Source organism: Aptenodytes forsteri, unplaced genomic scaffold (assembly GCF_000699145.1).
Source record: "Aptenodytes forsteri isolate BGI_AS27 unplaced genomic scaffold, ASM69914v1 Scaffold73, whole genome shotgun sequence".
NCBI lineage: Eukaryota > Metazoa > Chordata > Aves > Sphenisciformes > Spheniscidae > Aptenodytes > Aptenodytes forsteri.
Window position 1 is genome coordinate 1030289 of NW_008796215.1, and position 19403 is coordinate 1049691.

The 19403-nt window shown below is 36.4% G+C and overlaps 1 protein-coding gene across 3 annotated transcripts in view; it reads left to right on the forward strand.

Moving 5' to 3' along the window:
* Positions 1-330: 330 nt before the first annotated feature.
* The window catches only part of CCDC91 (coiled-coil domain containing 91), a 173765-nt gene continuing 154692 nt past the window's right edge, over positions 331-19403 (forward strand). For 2 of the 3 annotated variants that reach the window (XM_009288496.1, XM_009288498.1), the window contains exon 1: positions 5966-6055. The gene's annotated coding sequence lies outside the window, so the exon portion shown is untranslated. Of the gene's footprint in view, positions 370-5965; positions 6056-19403 lie in introns of those variants that run through there. The other variant, XM_009288497.2, reaches the window with a different exon arrangement.

Genomic DNA, 19403 nt, shown 5'->3' on the forward strand with positions numbered 1-19403 from the left:
AGGGGGAGGCAGGCGCCGTTTCCAGCTGGTTCGCCGCCCTCCCCTCACCGGGGTTGCGGGGCGTGGGGCTGGCCTGGTACCGGCGGTGGTTGAGCCTGGCTGCAGCGGTTGCTGCAGGTGATTGTCTCTGCGAGGCCTGCCTTCCTCTGCCTGACTCCTCCTCCGGTGCTGCCCCCATGTCCAGGCCCTACCTGTGCTACAGCTACGGCCCACCAGTATTGATATCCGTGTGCTGTGGTGGCTGTTATTAGTGATGCGACTTAAGGGTTGCTACAAAAGGGGATTTTGAAAGTAGTTTAGAGGAACAACAGGAGCCTTCCTTCCCTGCACCAGAAAATTGATATCCCTGTCAACAGGAAGGAGAGCCTTGTGAGTAGTTCTCTAGCCCAGAGGTTTGGAAATCTTGGCTATGACTTCTCTGCTCCTCTGCTTCTGAGGCCAAACTGTGCATGGCCAAATCTGCAAACATTGTCCGGAATCTTAAGTTGTGGCGAAATACCTAGTCTGATTTTTCAGAGGTGCCTGTGTGCCTAATATCTGTTACTATAAATGGAGTTAGGTTTTGAAGTATTTCTGAAAATCTTTCTGAATCTTAAGGCATCTAAAACATTTTCTATAAATCTGGTCTTTAAACATTTTAGGTTTTGAGGCTTCTCATACATGTAATAGGGTTGACTATATCCTCTTGATACTTCAGTACCTGAGCTTAACCTCTGGGATACTCCTTTGATGAACTCTCTCTGCAGCTTTGGTTCTTCTCAGGAGACTATAGTTTATCTTATAAGCAATTTTCCTTTCCTATCTTAGCAATTCTTCTTGCCTATCAACTGCACATTGTGAATGCATTTCTTGCCATCCTACTGCAGCATTTTAGTGGAGCTTTGGGTAGTTTTTGTCACAGTGCTTGAACACCTGTTTCTGTAGACTCAATTGTTTTTGTTCTCAGTGCCTTCTGTCTGTTTTGCTTTCTCCTGCTCTTCAGATTTTGCTCTTCTGCATACATTTCTTAAACTTATGACTTTGTTCTGAATGCCTCCATATCCATGGCTTGAATGTCTAAGTAACTGTTGGTGCTAGTGTTCTGGTACTTCATTGTTTTTTCTTTGGGGATGTCAGTTTCTGAGTCACTAATACTGGAAGCAGACTGCTGACCGTTTTCAAACAGAGTTTGCAGGGTAGACAATGTCTGTTAACAAGTGCAGTAGTGAACTCCATGCTGGTAGGATTTGAAAGAAAAAAGTCACAGCAGTGTTCAAACAGGTAATGCCTGTATGCTCAATGAATAGTAAATAATCCCAGAGCCTTTTTCAGAACCTCTTAAAGAGATTCTTGAGAATCTGGTGCAAATTTATTTTATGCTATTTTGAAAGGAAGACAATAAAATACAGAAGACTAGGAGAGTAATTTATGTGCTGTGTGCCTCAACGTGTCTTCGTGAATGGCTTCACCAATAATGCCTTCTGCTGTTACTCTGGGACATCACAGCCTCCACATGCTGATTCCTTCTACCTTAAAGCTGAGATGGTATTTTACTGCAGATCATCTGAGGAGCTAGGTGGATTTTGTACACACCAGATTGAGACAGTGGATGTTAAAATAGAGTTTGTAACCTTTGGACGTGTTTTTATCCAAATCTTTATTCTGACTATTCTTTATTATTGCTATAATTTAAGTTTAAGGCTTCCTTCCAGTTTAATTCTACCTAGAGATACAGATGATTGAAAACTGAGTGTACCTGGTGACGCATTTACATCTGTGATGTTCATAGATAAATCTCCGCAAGGATTTTGAGACACATTGATCAGTCAGTGCCTCACTAGAACTCTGAATGCAGTTTAAATACTTTTGCATTTAATTACGTGCTCCTTGATTGTTTTCTGCATGTCTTTGAACACCATGGACTGTTAGACCAGCTCCTTCGTGTTTCTTTCCAAGTGACACAACTACTGCCAGAGCTTGGTGAAGAATGTATGTTGTCTAGACAGTGTTAGCTGTTTATGTGGTGTCAGGCTGACGTTCAGGATGATGATAGCTATATAGGTTTGTAGGTGCCAAAATACAATTATGCTATAATGCATATTGGTGGTCCAGAGGAACAATTGGATCGCAGTCTTAAGGGCAATAACTGGCATTCTCCAAATGTTTACAGAACTGCTAAGACATCTAAGTATGGTGTGTATCTGAGCAGTTGGCTTGATTCCTCCTGGCTTGCTGAAAACCAACTTCCAGGAAAGCTTGTAACACCAAATGGAAAAAAGTTTGTGGTATGATGGAAACAAGCTTTTTGTGAATCTTTACATTTAAAGTTCACAATACCTTCTTGCCCATGTTCATTTGAGTCCATTCAGGTTCACAAGGTGGTTGTTTCAGTCTGCAATGGACTGATATGCTTGTGTGTTTTGTAGTCTGCTATTGTCCATTTGTGCGGTTTTTGACACTTAAATGCCCTTACAAGAAAGTTCTTTCTGCTTATGTAGAACTAATTTGATCATAATAATGAAGGAAAAAACTCTTGTTAAACCAATCTTAACACTTCTTCAGCTGTGGGTTTTTTTTTTTGTTTAGGGCTTTTTCCCTAGCACACGAGAGGTTTCAGGCTGTAGACAGCGTAAATTTTAAGTCATACAGACTAAATCTGCCTTTAAGTGCATTGTGAGTGGTAGATTGTCTAAAAAGCGTTGCAAGGTTGCAATGACTTTCAGACATTGTATTTTAACATCTGTTACATTTCACTACTTTGTTACTTTGATAGTTATAATCATCAGAATGCATCAGAAATTCAAGGTGGTTGTTTTTCCGTTTTGGTTATCTCATGCTTCTAAAGACTTAAGATCTATGTGGAAATAACCCTTGCTTGTGTTAGTAAAAGTAAATACCTTAAATTTTAAAATTGGATTTAGCTTTTCTGATAAGGCCTATTGCAACCTTAATGTTCCTTTATCCCTTTGTCTCCCTTAAGCAATGGTACCTGCTCTCCAGACCTGAGTCTCCAGAAGTGGTGCTATTTTTACAGAAAGGAATTAAGTGATTTGTAATTTTCTTAATGTCGAATAACATAGTATCTATACTTTCTTAACGTACAGTAGGATTCATATTCTTTCTTCCTGAAGAGTTTGGGATTGACCGATGTGAAGAAGTTTGCTTTTCTGACATAGCAGGCTTTTTCCTTTACATTGTTCAGTTGACAGATTTATTTCTGGAGTAACTGAAATGAATTCTGGGGGTTCTGTCCACTCTTTTGATGAAACCGAGGCTTAAAAATGTAAATTCCATTATAGGGTATGGTTGGAGAAGCAGAATTACATACCCATAAATTTCTTTTTAAGCAATCACAGAGGACTTTTTGAATTAAAAGAAAGTGAATTAAATTTATTACTTTACATGTACTTGTTTGTTAAAGTGGTGATGAACATTCCTAAAGAGATCTTTAGGGATGGCATTTTTATAGAATTCTTCTGCAGTTTTTCAGCAGCTAGATGTGGCATCTGTATGCCTTAGTTTGTTTGCATACATGAGGCTAATGTTTCCTGTTGATCACATTTTTACAGATACTGTCTAGTAAACTTTTCAAGCCTTTGAAACAGAGCTAGAGGAATGGACATAATATTTATAAAGGTGTTTTGGATCCTCAGAAAGAAAAATGTTTCTCATGCCTGTATAATACCTATATAAGAAAAGCAGTTTTTGCTATTTGTCATTAAAATGATCACAATTCAGTTTCTGTATGTCTTTCAGAGAAGAATCTGGAAATGGCTTTAGTTTAAGTAGCTAATTTCAGTCGATGTGCAAATATAACAGAAGACATATTTTATAAAGTTCTAAGTTTTAGTTTTAAGAAAATAAAGCATGTCCAAGCTATAGTGCTAACTTCGTAAAAAAAAAAATTTAAAATCTCAGGCAGTTTATGGAACACTGGCTTTAAAAACCTCCACGTATTGAAAACGATACAGGATTAAATTCTGATTTTTAAGGTTCCCACTAGCAACTCTGGTAATAGTTTCAGAATGTAAAGTTTTCACCTATTCAGCACTTTTCTTGATCAAAGAACCAAATTTGAATGTTTTAGCTAATTTTTGTGAATCTCCTTATCTGGTAACATATGGCATCGTAATACTCCAATATTAACTAGTCAGGCAAGTTTTCAGGTGCAGTGAAACATGTCGGGTCTTGTCCAATTCTTCTACCTGTAGACTCCCGGAATATTGCTTCTCTTATTTTAGTGCAGTCCTTCCAGAAAAGATGGCAGGGTTTTGTGCACATATGTAAACTAATTTTAGGTGACTATGCAACAATAATGGTTGGGGTTTTTTGTTTGTTTGTTTTAGGAAAAAGTAGTTAAAATAATTATGCTGGTAGCAGGGGTGGTTCCAAATTGTGACTCTTGCTTCTATTCATCTTCCCTTTGGATTATAAGGCTGTAGCAGATACTGTACAGGGCAAAGCAATCTGTACTGGAGAGTAGATTGCTTGTAGTCCATGGAATACAGTTGGAAACTGGCACTAAGGGCTGACAATATTAAAAACTACGTTCTGTGGAAAGAAAGGATATAGGGTGTGCAAGCCCATGTTAAGGTACAAAACATCCAAACCCAAATTCTTCCAGTTGGAAGACTACTAATTTCAAGGCTGTAGCCCTGAATCTATTACTAGAGCTGTTGCTTTTACTTCAACAAGGGACTTAAAAAGGGATTTAATGTGATGTGTTATTTCTATAAAAGTAGTTCACAGTGGTATTACCACAGGGAATATGGTGGTAAACATTGATGGTACTCAATGTTTGAGTATGCTTATTGATTGTGTTTCAGTTTTTGTATGTATTGAAGAATTGTACTCCGATTATGATGTATTGCATTCTTAAGAGCTGTTGTGTGACAACACAGCCATGCCAAGGCATTATAGTCTTTTGTTCTGAATAGAAGCAAAAAAAAATACAATTTGCAATCATCTGTTTCAAGTGACAATAAATGTGTATGAAAATGTAATGAAAATTTCTTGCTTACTTCAATATGAATATTATGAGCTGGAAGGCATGTCCTGTGAGGAGCGGCCAAGGACTCTGGGTTTGTCTAGTTTGGAGGGAAGGAGGCTGAGGGGCGACCTCACTGCTCTCTACAGCTTCCTGAGGAGGGGAAGTGGAGAGGGAGGTGCTGATCTCTTCTTCCTGGGATCCAGTGACAGGACGCATGGGAATGGATCAAAGCTGCATCAGGGGAGGTTCAGAGTGGACACTAGAAAACAATTCTTTACCAAGAGGGTGGTCAAACCCTGGAACAGGCTTCCTAGAGAGGTGGTCAATGCCCCAAGCCTGTTGGTGTTTAAGAGGCATTTGGACAATGCCCTTAATAACATGCTTTAGCTTTTGGTCAGCCCTGAAGTGGTTAGGCAGTTGGACCAGATGATTGTTGTAGATCCCTTCCAACTGAAATATTCTATTCTGTGCTGTGAACACTCTGGGGAAGAGATGCAGCTCTGGGTGAGGATACTTAATAAATGTGAGCTGAAAGGGATGATAAATATTTGCTCTAAGCTATGGACTTTTCAAGAAAATAACTGCCATAGACATACTTGCTGTTGCACGTGTTCTTTTGGGCACACTGAATGAAGGTAGGAGAAATCTGTAAGAAGGTGAGTGGGTTTAGAGACTCTTCATCTGTTGTTACATACCCAGAATAGGTACCTGTTTTCTGGGAAAAATCTCGTCATTAATCCACGCTGAGGTTGGAGTCCATGTTTCCCGGGTACTATTTGGGGCTTTTCATAATGTCAAGAGGTGTCTCTGTCAGGAGCTACCTCCTGAGCCTGGCTGCAAAGAATTACTGGTACAGTCTGTAAAGGCTATTTTTAAAGTACTGGAAGTTGTTCAGGGATTGCCCTGTGCCTTCGTTGGGCAAAGTATATTCTTAAACATTATGGCATGTAGGTGCCTCCTACAAATGAAGAAGTGGACTCCTGAATTCACTGTGCACATATTTACATGAGATATCTTCTGTAATGCTGAAGAAAGCTTAAAGCTTTGGAAATTTCAATGGATAAATGGGGTTTCTTCTGGCTTTAGGTCAGCATCTAAAGAGAATGGTAACATCAGGGCAATGTGATTCTGCAGTGTATGATTATATAAACTGATACTGGTTTGATTCAGGCTATATGGTAAAGCATTAGGAAAAATGTAAAGGAGGCAAAATGTTTTGTGGTTTTTTTCCACACAAATTCATTCTGAGATGAGCTGACTCCATTTTAGAAATGGGTTGTGGAGTCCCACAGAGTTAGTAGTTGCTCCCTGAGAGTCTGGTGGATTTCAGTTTTCAGTTTGTTATTGTAGAATTTGTACTTATTGTCCCTGTTTCCACTATGCTTTGCTAATGTTTTTATGTATCATTAATGTTACTAATAATGAATTAATGAAATGTAAAACAAAAAAAATTAAACATTTGATTAGTTTTTAATAAAATGTTTATTTAATTTATTTTTTAACTAAATGTAAAAAAAAATTCAAAAAATGTTTTGCCAATGGACAAACTTATTAAAACTTACAGGACCACTCATGTTACCAAGGCTCGGGATACAGACTGTAATTTGCATTTAACAGTCCGTGGAGATACGAGAAAGCATTAGTAGGATCATGTCATCATTGTGCTCGTGCAGGTCCTATTCTGAAAAATAATTAAGGGACTCAAGTCTTTCTAAGAGTCTGTTTTCTAAGTTGATTTTTTTTTTGTATTTCTGATGCTCATTGAGGTTTTTATAATATGGTTGTGATGAAAATGTTCTCAGTATTTAAAACCAGATAAATGTTACTGCAGAAAGTATAAATATCTATCAAATGGAAGTTCTTTTTTATGGAATAGAATGAATAATTTTACATTGCAATTTTGTGCATGTATTATATTCTAAGGTGAGAACAGATTATAATATGATTTTATAATTAGATTTCCAGATTGGGTTGTATCTGTTGTTGAGACAGGCCTTCATCTTCTTGTAGGCATACCTTTTGCCTTGTTTGGTACAGCAGCCCTCATTTGGAATGCCTGGATTTCAGAAAGGCAGTGTTTTCACCTGAGGTCTTTGAAAGTCAGTTTTCATTCCTTTTCCACATTAGATTTGTGATTACTGTGTGAGTAGTAGTAAGAAAATGGAAAGGGTTTGATCTGTGATGTGGTAGGATCTTGCAGCCAATAACAGTCCTTTTTTAAAAAATTATCTTTTGTGTGGTAGGGAAAACTTTCTGTGCTTCGCTTCTAGAGGAGTTACAGACTAAGTTTAGAGAAGCGTTTTCTAAGACTGTAATGACTTTAGAAAATATTTTCATTGCTGACAGCTTCTTATTTTTTTGTTTAAAGGCAAAATCTGTAAGTGATAATGAACATACAGTTCTCTTAAAAAAAAAAAAGGCAAAACAGACTATATGCATTCTGATCTGTTAGCACAAACCACTGATATTTATTTGGTGTCCATGTGAAGTTTTCTAGAATGTTAAAGCTTGGGTTTTTTTTACTAAAAATGTTTATAATTATATTCTTAAGGAGTGAGGGTAGGGCAGATCAGAATGCCTTGGGGACATAGTGATGGGGGTCCAGAATCTATCACTTCAAAATCAGTGGTGCACATCCAGTCCAGCTTGTTAGCAGACAAATTATTTTCTGTAAAATGAGCTGGGGAGTTGACCAGGTCATACACACCTATGATTTTCATTTATGTTAAGATCGAACTGCTGCTTGGTCAGTAGCTGTAAGATAAATTTCAGGACTGGCTGTTCAGTGTTCATCATTTTTGGGTTGTTTTTTTTTTTTGTTGTTTTGTTTTGGGGGGGCATTATTTGAAATAGTCACTTGCTTATGGCCAAGGTGTTGGAGTTGGGACACGTTTAGTTGGGCAGATGTGATATAGCTGCTGGGACTAAGACTGTATTTTTACTGTCTTTTTGTGTATATTTTTGGTGAAGAACTCCAGGCACACCTGATGTAGGACTGGTGTAGACCTACTGATGTAGGTGCTGGAGCGTGTCCAGAGAAGGGCAACAAGGCTGGTGAGGGGTCTGGAGAACAAGTCCTGTGAGGAGCGGCTGAGGGAACTGGGGTTGTTTAGCCTGCAGAAAAGGAGGCTGAGGGGAGACCTCATCGCTCTCTACAACTACCTGAAAGGAGGTTGTAGTGAGGTGGGTGTCAGTCTCTTCTCCCAAGTAACTAGTGATAGGACGAGAGGAAATGGCCTCAAGTTGTGCCAGGGGAGGTTTAGATTGGATATTAGGAAAAATATTTCACCGAAAGGGTTGTCAAGCCCTGGAACAGGCTGCCCAGGGAAGTGGTTGAGTCCCCATCCCTGGAGGTATTTAAAAGACGTGTAGATGAGGCACTTAGGGACATGGTTTAGTGGGCATGGTGGTGTTGGGTTGATGGTTGGACTCGATGATCTTAGAGGTCTTTTCCAACCTCAATGATTCTATGATTCTATGACTTAGAATATAGAAGCAACTGAAACTGCTGACAAAGAAAAGGAAGATGGTGGGAGTTTTTTTGAATTATTTTTTTCAGTAAGATGAAGATCCTATCTTCTCAAACATCCTAAGTTAAGAAGGGAAGAAATACATTGCATAGTCTTCTCTGATCAGAGAAAACTATGAGGACAGTTGGTGTCCTTTTGAAATGTGTTTTATGACTTTCACTCTCTAAGCAGCAGCAGACTTCAGTTTCGGTTAATGGTGGCTACTCTCTTAACCCAATTGTGAAAAGTGAATATAATCCCTACTCCATGTAAATGCAGAGCTAAACAGGTTGCTTAACCTCGCCCTGAAAGTAACTTAACATTTAAAAAACAAACAAATAAAATCCCTTCATCTGAGAAGCAGAAACTAACAACGCATTGCAGCAAATTCATAAACAATTTGAACTCAATTATGAAGGGATTCTCTGTAACAGTGTGTTACAAGCCTTAGAATTAGAATTTCATAAGCAATTTTTTGCCTCCTTCCCTGGGGATTATATTAAACTGAAATAATTCAAGATAAAACAGCTTTTGTTCCATTGGTACATTGTTTAGATTTCTATTTTCTACTGGGGTGTAGAGTTAAGGGAAAAGGGCATGTCAGAAAACTAGCCTAATCTTCTGCCTGTGGTTTTGGCTATAGTGCCTGAAACATAGGAATCTAAATACATTCAGTGATAATAGACCTGTTAGGAAAATAAAACAAAACAAAACTGCATATGGTAGAAATAGGTAACTGTTGACCTAAGCTGGGGGGGGGGATGACATAAAAAAAATTTGAGTGGGTCATCTAACACATTTGTTTACGTATTTTATTTCTCTACAGCAATTTCCTGGTCGTTTATGCAAGGGACTGTCAATGTCTTTAGTTAATATGTATTTGTGCTAAGTTAGGTAGCAGATTGTTGTGTCGTTAGGCTCGACAGAGGACATTAGTCAACAGGTAGTATCACTGCTGCAGTTACAACTTTTTTTCTCATGCTCTTCTCTGAGAAGTTTTTCCAAGGAGCAAACTTTTCCATTTTTAGTTCTGTGTATTCAGGCTGAATATGTGGGTATTGTTTTTCTGACTGCTGGCCCCTGCAGTAGAGGAGGGGACTAAAAGGTTGCTGATTTAATATGCCTCTGGTTGTGATGGTATCTGCAAAGTATGAGCTGTGAAGAGCAGTATAACTAATTTAAGTTGCTGTGTATCATGCTTTACCATCTACTTCCTACAAGTGTTTGTGTCTGATCACAGTCCATTGACAGGCACATAAAAGCCATGCCTTGCTATAAGAAGTGTAGCTTATATTTAAAAGACACTGTCACTGAGTGATGTATAAAGTTTTTAGGTGTTGACGAGATGAACAGTTCTGATTATGTTTGCTATAAGACATCCCTTGGTATAATAGTTGGTGACATTTATATTCAGAATACCATCTAGATCAGAGAAGTAAGTGAATTTGGATGTTAAGTAAGTGTTATCTGTGAGAATTAATGTGTGTGAGATAGCAGGTAGTAACAGTAATAGATGACACTGATTAATTGGGCTAGGCTGCAGGTAAGAATTGAAGATTCAAAATACAGAACTTCCAAAGGCTTGGAAATGGTTTTGTGATGCTAGGTTGTTGTAGAGAGTTGAGGGACCAAACTAATTTGAACTTCAAATAGGGGGCATGTAAATAGTACTCATTCATTGCTAGCCAATTCTTTTCTCTTCCAGGCCAGCAAAAAGGTAGCTTTTTATACAAAGGAAAATAGTACTGGCTGTGCTTTTGTGTTAATGTTTGTGAAAAACCTGTGAGGCAGTTTGCATCTAGAGGTTATTTAGTGGGTATGACAATGAGTCCTTAGCTCAGTTTGCAGTGGTAATGGCAAACTTAGGTTGAGGTACAAAACTGCTAAACCAAAACTGAAGTGCTTTGAATATTGATTTAGAAGTCCATACTAACAATATACTTTTGAAATAGTTTTGGTGTCCATGTAAATATGTATATATGCCCTTGACAAGTAAGGACAAATGCTAAATTCACCCTTAAGCCACTCCTCTCCTGCTTTCCATTAGAGGTCCTATGGAATGGTTTATTTTCAAATGTTTCAGAGCCAAAAAAGTCAGCAGACTACTTATATGCTGTGCTTGTTCTTGATTGTATTTGCTTTAGTTTTTGCTACAGTGTAATTTCTTGCACAGAATTGATTGTTTGGTAAATAAGAAGGTGGTGTTGAACCATGCTGCCAATGCAAGAGCCTACTTTTAATTGGAAGAATTATTTGGCTGTGAATTAGTTTCAAACACAATAAATTGTAAGGAGAAGAATAAGAAAGAACCATCTTTCATTATTTGAATTACAGTTGAAGTCTTCATAGAATGGGGGACACCAATAAGTACATATAAAAAGTAATTAGGAAAATACTAATTATAGTTTGATCTGTTTGAAACCTGTCATCTAGTACCATGAAAAGATTTTGTTGCTTACAGTGCTTTCTGTACGTGCTCTAGATTCTGAGGTTCTGTTAGCTTGTAAATAAATATACTAAATAACTGCTAAATATACTAAATAATGTACTAAATAATAAGTTCATTCCATGTCTCCTTAAGGTTTTTGAATAAGGTGAATGTAGATAAAAGCTGTCCGATATTCTGTGTACTGTTGCCAAAACTTGGTCTTGTATTTCTTTACAGTTAAATTTTTCCTCATTAAATACTTTGCTATGACACACTGTTAGAATTGATTTCGCTTATCTTGAGGTGGGGCTTGAGGGAGAGATTGGAATTGCATTACGTTGAATTTGTTTTAGTATCCTTTTATGTTAAATAACTAAGTTTTCACTTAAATATCTTTTATTTATTGCAGAACACAGTCCAGTGGTTTTTCTTTTAATTTCTGATGAAAAGAGACCGACAGTCCACTTTTGTGTACTAAGCTTACTCTTTTTTCAAAACTTTAACAACACTTTCCTATGTTACAGTTCTTGAGTTTAGTGTGTGTGTATAGAGAGAAATAAACTGGAAATCCTGTCTCTGAGAATTGGAATTTAGTGTAGTTTTAGATGGAAAACAAAATATTTTAGCATACACTTGCCAGTTAAGCTTTTAAACTGACTTTCCATGGGGTGCAACTTCTGAAATAATGCGGTGCTTCTAAAGAGGTTTCCATGTGATATACATGCCACAGTCGACTTGCTTTTAGTTTATAAGCTGCTGGAGCAAAAATCAGTATCTTGGCCTGATCGACTATAGATTGAAGAAAAGTTGTACTTAGTTTGAAATGCTGGTTTTCAGTCAAGTCTTGTGGACTGTGATATGTTCTGCTGGTGGGTTCTCAAGTTCTTCTCATATTTCTATCTGTTACATGAGAAACTTGATAAACAGTTTGGTTTACTTTTTTTCTTTTTTTTTCCCTGGACAAGTTCTTGCACACTTGATTAGCACTAATATATAGTAACATTGTAAAATGACTGTGGAATGGGTCTCAGAAACTGAATTTAAAACCACTTTTGTTTAAGAGTTACAGTCCACTTAAAAATAATTCATACAGAAATTTAATATGAATTACTGTATGATGAATGGTAAAATAAGATATCGATACTCCAGGATCAGATTAATTTTATTATTAGAAGATAAAAAATAGTTTCTGTTTTAGGATTTTTGTGAATACATTTTTTCCTAGTTAATCAGTGCTTTAAAAAGTGTGTGATACAGCTGTCTAACTTTATTGATATTGAAGGTACCTGAGATTTGGTGGAGTTATCCTTATAAATACATGCATGAACTGCCTTTAATGTTTATAAAGAGGCCAGACTTGTCCTTTGTTAGGGTTGAAAGAGTGATATTGGTTCAAGAACGACATTTTCTTTAAAAGGAGAAAAGACAGGAATTAATGTGCTTGAAAAGTTCAAAAATAGAGGCAAATTATATTTATTTTTGGAAACTATTAAATTTAAATTGACTGTGTGCCCTGAAGACGTTGGTTGTACATAGATCCTTTTTGTTTTACTATCTGAAAATAAGTGCGTGCTCTCTCCGCCCGCGCCCCCTCCTCCCCCCCCCGCATAGTTGAGCAAAGTTATGAGTTGTTTTGTGTGGTGGTTTTTTTTTTAATCATAGCAAGCAGAAAATATGTAATATAAATACTTAATACTTTCAGTGCACACTTTTAGAAGTAAACCACCTTTGTCATGCATTTGAAAGGGGCCAAGGTAATACTGTTAGAAAATGAACTTATCAGTAAAAAGTTTCAAAATGTTTTTACAAGGGTAAAGATATTGACCTGCTGGATTGCCTTAATGTATTCCAGAGTGTGTTTAAGAAGGATTTAGGAAGTTTATTTATTAAATTATTGTGATGTGAACTGTATTAAAGACACATTTTAGTAAAATGGATGCATATCAAAGTTCAGTAAAGAATACTGAGTAGTGAGAATGCTCAAAAATAGTTATAAAAAAAATTTAAGTCACTTTTTATTACTGCTGATCTACGTGATATGTGTAAAACACACACTCAGAAATGAAATTATTATCTTTCTAACATACCTGAATCGTTTTTCTTAAAAAAAAAAAAAAGTTAACAAAGTTGTTGCAAGAACATAACACATTTTTATTTTAAATTGTCGTCTTCAGGTAGCATCTATGCTTAAATTGTTCAAATTTCCTCATAGCATAAAATACACTGTGATCTGATTACAGTGTCTAGTTTAGAAGTCTAGGTAATAAATAAGAGTTTTTAAAAAAATGAAAATGTATTTAATTGTATGTCAACATTGGATCCCATGGAAAAATGCACACATCTGTATTTAACCTGGTTAAACTATAAATGACTATGGAACATCTGGAGTTAGTAAAACTGATGAAGGATAGAACACTGGCAGTATCTTTTTTACAGCAGGGGCTACTGTATAGTTCTTGCTTATTCATCCAATCCTAGTTCCTCCACTAGGTTTGAATTACAGAACCACATGCTAAATAAAAAAGTGAGGGGAAAGGTGAAAGAAGACCTTTTGAGGGGTTGAATTTAGTTACAGTCTTCTAGCAGACTGTACCTCCCGTTCAGTATCCCAGTGACAGCCATCCAGGCTGCGTTCTGAGCTGCTCTCATTAAATGCACTGGGCTTGAATTTCTTAAAATTATTTTGGCATTTTTGATTAAAAAATGGATTTGTCTTTGTTATTATTTAGTGAAATGTTTATCATAATAATTTTCCATATAAGTTGTGCACTCAGCAATATTTGTCCAGGGAAAATAGTGGATTGATTATAGAATTAGCCTAAGGTACTACTCATTACGAGTGAAGTTGTGATTTTTCTGTTAATATTTTTTTAACAATCTGATATTTTAGAAAATGACTGGATTAGCTGAAGTTGTCCATTCACATAAGTTTTTTCTTAGTCTTTAAAGAAAATTATAGTAATTACCTGAAACTTTTAATTGTTGAATGCGTTGTTTTTATTATTATTATTGAGTCTAAGTATAGGGTATTAGTGGTTATTGTTCAAATTTTCAAGCTTTTTCTTGCTGACTTTAGTCAAGCAAAACTTGTCTTCATTGGGAATTTTGCTGACTGAAGACTATGTAATTGCCCAGTAATTAATGTAGTGAAAAGATATCACTCTACATGTAGTTTACTCTTTGGAACCTGAATGTTCTGCCTGTTTTCTCAGTGTTGCCAGAAGGGATCACTTCTGCATAGCAATTTTTGGATAAATTTCAGTAATTCTCTTTAAACAGTGCCGTTTCAAAAGCTATTAAGCTCTGTGAATATATAAGGTCCTTGTTAACTTAAATAATTCCATGAATTCTCAAGCATATTATATACAAGTTCACTACAGTTTGTTATTATTTTGTTCTTGTATATGTATTCTACATGCATGGTAGTTTTATACTTTAGGATGAATATCTGTTAGGCATGCATTTATTTCCAAGGGCATGCATTTATTTCCAGTTTAACAAAGATCTTGGAGGATATACAAAATTGTGATTTAAAATAAATTACATGGGAGAAAGAACAATTAGTTTCCGTTAGACTGGGAAGATGTGGAACATTTTTAATTAGGCACACTGCAATGAATGGAGGCTTGTCTGCATATATTGCTGTCCTGGTTTCGGCAGGGATAGAGTTGATTTCATTCCTAGTAGCTCGTACAGTGCTGTGTTTTGGATTTAGGATGAGAACAAAGTTGATAACACACCGATGTTTTAGTTGTTGCTAGGTAATGCTTACACTAGCCAAGGACTTTTTAGTTTTCCATGCTCTACTGACTGAGAAGGCTGGAGGTGCACAAGCAGCTGGGAGGGGGCACAGCCAGGACAGCTGACCCAAACTGGCCAAAGGGACATTCCATACCATGTGACGTCATGCTCAGTACATAAACTGGGGAAAGCTGGCCGGGGGGGCCGCTGCTCGGGGACTGGCTGGGCATCGGTCGGCGGGTGGTGAGCAATTGTACTGTGCATCACTTGTTTTGTGTATTATTATTATTATTATTATCATATTATTATTATCATATTATTATTATCATATTATTATTATCATATTATTATTATCATATTATTATTATCATATTATTATTATCATATTATTATTATCATATTATTATTATCATATTATTATTATCATATTATTATTATCATATTATTATTATCATATTATTATTATCATATTATTATTATCATATTATTATTATCATATTATTATTATCATATTATTATTATCATATTATTATTATCATATTATTATTATCATTTTATTTCAATTATTAAACTGTTTTTATCTCAACCCACGAGTTTTTCTAACTTGTGCTCTTCCAATTCTCTCCCCCATCCCACCGGGTGGGGGGGAGTGAGCGAGCGGCTGCGTGGTGCTTAGTTGCCGACTGAGATTAAACCACGACAATTGCCTATACTTCACAAACTTTGTGCATCCAATTTATTCTGCATCTTAGCTGTGAGGCAATGTATGTTTTAAGAATTACCTGATTTTTGTGTGTGTGCATGCTAGTGTAATGTGGGGGTGGATATCCTTACTCCTCTAATACCACGTTGTTATCAATGCCATCACTGCTGCAAAGAGAAGTACTGTAGAAGGCAGAGGCATTTTGAAGGGGATCAATGTCTGCTTAGTGGCATAGCAGAATATGGGTTTTTTCTATTTCTGGAAGGATCTGCTTGCTAAGCCTTGTTATATGATGATATTTTAACTGCTCATAGAATTGAAGAGAGGTTGTGCAGATCTTGGAAAAGAAAATCATTGGGTTTGTTCTTCTAGGGCATGCCTGGCATGGTCCCTGCCTAGCTTTGTAGGCTAGCTAGGGAAGGAGACAAAACTGAATGGATTATAGGATGGGTGGAGAATCTGGCTGGTATCTTGTTGTGTGTTTGGGGGCGGGGGGAGTTTAACTCCTCTTGAATGAGAAATAATTTTTGCTGAATCGTTAACTGATGAGTAATATTCTTGATATGAATGCCCTCATCACATACTTGGTACTTAAATTACCTAAATGTCCTGGTAACTTGCTGGATATGGGACCTCTTAGAAAATGTCTTCCTCGTTCTGAAGTGGGCACGGTAGTGCCTATCCATCTTTGTCAAAAGCTTTGGGTCTAGACAAGAAGAGCATTCTAGAAATGCGTAGTAGGTATAAAGAATCAACTTGGAGAAAGAAATTATTTCGAAGCATTGTGTCCTGATTGAAAAGAAAAGGACTAGGTGTTGAGCCCTAATCCCATTTTCATTCTGGCCTGATCTGTGATCTCTGCTCCCAGCTTTCTCATCATATTATGAAGGCATCAATGGCAATCAACTTTTTCCTTGAGAAGTAAATATATTTTTCTTGATTGCAAAAGAGAACATACAATTATGATAGTATCCGTTCGGTCGAAGGTTATGTGATGAAAGTGTTGTGTTTCATGCTTAGGAGTAGACCAAAAATGAAGAAGAAAAAAGGAAGGATAATGTGCACAGACGTTCTGGCAGCGATGTTTTCTGTTGGAAACCAAATTAGCATTTTCGTTTTACTTGTTCAAGGGTTGGGAGTTGGACAATGTGAAACCTTTCCAGTTTGCTTCATAAGAGTCATATGAAAACAAATTTAAAATCACATCTTGAGTTGCTTCTCCATTAATTGAACATTCTCTTTAGGAGAGTACGAAAAATCAAATTCATCTGCTTGGTGTGTGAACAAGACGTTATCAAGTCATCTTTTCAAGTATTTGTAAAGGGAGAAAAAGGTGCAAAGATGATGCATTCTCCTTTCCATGTGGGAGGGAGTAATGCCTGGTCTTTTCTGCTTCTAACAGTATATCCAGAGCTTGCAAAACAAAGGATTACAAGTTTTTAAAATGACTAGTCATGTTTTATTTCAGTGTTTGGATTAAACTTTCATAGAATCTGAATTTCCAGTAGGTGGTTGAGGAGGTGGAGAGGGGGAAGAATATTATTACGGGTATTTAAGGTGTTCTGTTTTAAGACTAGCAACTGAGGCATGTAAAATCACTAAACTTGAAAATCTGAGACATAATTTTTATTCTTTTTGATAATATTATCTCATGTCAGAGAAATAGGTTAATATCTTTTTCTTGCCTCAAATTAGTATTGTGTCCCTATGAGAAGTGCTGTACTTCCAGGGCTTGGAGGAAGCTGAGGGAAGGAGTTTTATTAATTGGAAAAGTGAGTCTTCCTGTCTATTAGGAGACATACAGTGATAATAAAGGAATGCTATTTATTTATATTTAGTATAATTGGTATTACATCCTGTTTTGCATAATAGAGTTACCATGTGCTAGTGATTTTTTTTTTTTATGCATCCATGGTCACCTGTCAGCTTTTCTAACATAAAGATGGAATAATATTCTGTAAACTCTGATGTTTTGTAGCTTTGCAAAGTGTCTATGCAGAAGTTAAAGGAAAACAATAACCCTTTCATAATATTTAACTGTCAGGTTTACTGAGCATCCTTTATATTTTGACCTTTACTATTTTATTTTATTTTTAATTGAGAGAAAAAGCTGTATTTTAACTACATATCAAGGTGATCTACTGAATTTTTAAGCTTTGTTTTTTACATGAAAGATTCTTTTTCTGGTGGAAGTAGTGTTGGTTTTTAGAATCAGAGATTCACTCAGCACCAAATTTTCCTAGGCAGTGCATCATGCCAAAAATCTAGTATTATCCTGTTTTAAAAAAACCCAAACAAACCAAAAACAGAACTTTTTTTTTCTGCAAAGGGTATATTCTTTCTTAATATGTAAGGACTTGAGCACTATTCTCTTTTATTAGCATTAATGAAATTTATTTGTACAAGTTACCGCACATCCATATGAGTATATATTCAAAGACTTATGTTTTTGTTTGACACGTCATTAAATTTTTGTTATGATGCTCTAGCTGTTACTAAGATTGTGTCAAACCTTCTATTTTCAGAGATCTAATTCTGTGACAGAGTTCCCTTGAGGCAGAACTTGGCAGTTTTTACTCTTGGAAAGCTTCTCCCTTCATCATACAGACACCTCTTTCTAAGTTCTATTAAAATACATTAGTGTGATTTGCAAGTAAAAAGAATCAATTGCATTTAGGAATGTTGTATATTAACAGAAAAGAATAGAGACATGGAAGTATTTCAATTGTTAGTCTAAGTTCTTGAAGCTTGCTAATATTTTGAGTGCAAATGCATTTGAAATACCTATGACCCTTCTATTTTACTTTTAAACCCTCTGTTTAAGTGTATCAAACATGGACTATAGAAGACCGCTGTTTGTCCTAGCATTCCCAGACCCTTAACAGTGGATGTTTTGTACCATTAATTTCTTAGCTTCCAAGTAAAAAGATTGTGTTACATGAGTAAGCACTTTACAAAAATTAAGCATATAGTTGGAGTGCCCAGTTGCATGTCTGCAACTGATATCCAGCTCTTCTCTTGAGAGAGAAGCACCAAATAGCAAAGCACTGACTGTATCTGTCAAGGCCAAGAGGAAGAGATAGACTGAGACTACTAAAACTGGCTCAAAAAGCCATTCATTCATTATGAAACATTAAACTTTTCTTTTTGAAAAAAGAATTGCTATTTGTAGATGTCTTACCATATTCACAGCCAAATTGTGCAATTTAATGATTTTTAGGGAGGGGTTTGAACAAATTAATGAATTAACTAAGTTTTCTATTACTTCCAGAGAAGAAACATCCCCATGCAATTTTTCTTTCTTGTCAAGATTTTTTTTTCTTAACGCTGTTTACCTCAGCCGCCTTCAAGAAACATCTCTGAGCACAGAGATTTATGTAAGACACTTTTTCTTTGAACTCGAGATGAAAATATTTCATTAGGTTTCTGCTACTTTTGTCCATCCTACAACAGTGAAGATTTCTAGAGGTACTCTTTCTCTTTCATGCTTCTCTTTTGAAGTTGGTTCATTTGTCATTAGCAAACCCAATCCTAAAATGATCCTGGACAGATGTTGGTAGTTATTAGTACAGTTCAACTGAAGAACAGTCTCAAAGGTGGATTCACTTTTTTTACAGCTTCTACTTCTATGATTCTGGATTTTTTATTTTTTTTTAAACTATACTATTCTGGATAAAACTGAAAGCATTGAATCATAGACCATGCATGGAAAGGACATCTGGGGTTTTCTAGTCCAAACGCCTGCTTTAAAGCAGGTCTGGTTAGAGCAGGTGGCTCAGAGCCCTGTCCAGTTGAGTTCTGAATATCTTCAGGGATGAAGAGTCCACAATGTCTGTGGGCAGCCTGTTCCAATATCTGGTCAGAATTTTCAATATTCCAACTTTTGTCCTATGGCTCTTTTCCTAATCCCTGTGCAATTCTGAGAACAGCCTGGCTTTGTCTTTGAGAGGGCTGTGTCCAATTTTATGGTCACTAGTATAATAAAAATACTTTAAATATGAGAGTTAGTTTTTAGCCTACTGTGGTCACTTTTGCTCAGGCATTTGCAGGGCC